Raw genomic sequence first — 1,728 nt, forward strand, 5'->3', positions numbered from 1 at the left:
TTTTAATGCATTTATATTATAAAACATGTTTATAATGCATTATATTATAAAAATGTTTATAATGCATTATATTATAAACATGGTTGTAATGCATTATATTATAAAACATGGTTGTAATGCATTATATTACATAGAACATGGTTGTAAATGCATTATATATATAGAACATGTTTTATAATGCATTATATTATAGAACATGGTGTAATGCATTATTATAGAACATGGTTGTAATGAGTATATATAGAACATGTTTTATAATGCATTATATTATAGAACATGGTGTAATGCATTATATTAATAGAACATTGGTTGTAATGCATTTATTATAGAAATGGTTTGTAATGCATTATATTATAGAACATGTTTGTAATGCATTATATTTAGAACATGGTATGTATTATAGCATTTTATATTATAGAACATGTTTATAATGAATTATATTATAGAACATGGTTGTAAGTGCATATATTATAGAACATGTTTATATGCATTATATTAATAGAACATGGTTGTATAATGCATTATATTATAAACATGGTTGAATACCACATCCTTCTTCCTTCTTCCAATTTGTAAGTCGCTCTGGATAAGAGCGTCTGCTAAATGACTTAAATGTAAATGTAAATGTAATGTAGATCGTACACATGAAATATTTACTTACACAGCAGTCAGTTAATTCATCATAAAACCAGATGCTTTATGGACTGCTCACGGTGAGCTTTTCCTGGGAACATATCTAAGGTCAGCTCACCCTCCTCCAAACAACTAACCTTATCCATTAGGAACCCCTAACCTTATCCATTAGGAACCCCTAACCTTATCCATTAGGAAAACAAGGAACAACTANAGGAACAACTAACCTTATCCATTAGGAAAACAAGGAACAACTAACCTTATCCATTAGGAAAACAAGGAACAACTAACCTTAGATCAGTGAAAAGGCTGACTTCTTCCTGTGTGTGCCCTGACCATCAGCTTGATGTGGAAACGTCAGTCGCATGTATACTGAATAGATTAAAGCTAAAATAAATACATTTCTGCCTTTTTTTTTGTTGAGAGCTGCCTCAAATGTTCTGCTTCAGATGTTCTGCCTCAAATGTGTCATTTTGGAAGTTTTCCTTGGTATCCCCTTTATTTGGGCTCCCGAGTGGCACAGCGGTCTAGGACACTGCATCTCAGTGCAAGAGGCGTCACTGCAGTCCCTGGTTTGAATCCAGACTGCATTACTGTACATCCGGCTGTGATTGGGAGTCCTATAGGGCGGCGCACAATTGGCCCAGCGTCGCCGGGGTAGGCCGACTTTCTAGTTAAATAAAGGTTAAATGTAAAAAAAACAAATATTTAAAAATGTATTTAAAACAATTTTGCAATTGTTGTCGAGCACCCCTCCTTCCCTTTGTTGAAGCATGGAACCCCACCTGATCTCTGACCTTAGACCAGTAGAATCTAGCTGTTACTTGCCCAAGTCCTTAAGGCAGTGATAAGACTTGGGTTGGGAAAACCAGAACCAGTCATTGACAGTGTTTACCTAGTCCTGTCCTAATAAGAGATGTTAAGATCACTGAATGTCTATCTATGTCTCTGTTCTGGCCATTCTCTATGTGAATGTCTATCTATGTCTCTGTTCTGGCCACTCTCTATGTGAATGTCTATCTATGTCTCTGTTCTGGCCATTCTCTATGTGCATGGATATCTATGTCTCTGTTCTGGCCATTCTCTATGTGAATG

General features: G+C 35.1%; 1 long non-coding RNA gene across 1 annotated transcript; it reads right to left on the minus strand.

Moving 5' to 3' along the window:
* Positions 1-765: 765 nt before the first annotated feature.
* Positions 766-1,722, minus strand: LOC139025404 (uncharacterized). The gene is made up of 2 exons (XR_011476968.1): positions 861-1,722; positions 766-816 (listed from the first exon to the last, which is right to left on the minus strand). It is a non-coding gene; the product is annotated as an uncharacterized lncRNA (long non-coding RNA).
* Positions 1,723-1,728: the final 6 nt, after the last annotated feature.

Source organism: Salvelinus sp. IW2-2015, unplaced genomic scaffold (genome assembly GCF_002910315.2).
Source record: "Salvelinus sp. IW2-2015 unplaced genomic scaffold, ASM291031v2 Un_scaffold2625, whole genome shotgun sequence".
Lineage (NCBI taxonomy): Eukaryota > Metazoa > Chordata > Actinopteri > Salmoniformes > Salmonidae > Salvelinus > Salvelinus sp. IW2-2015.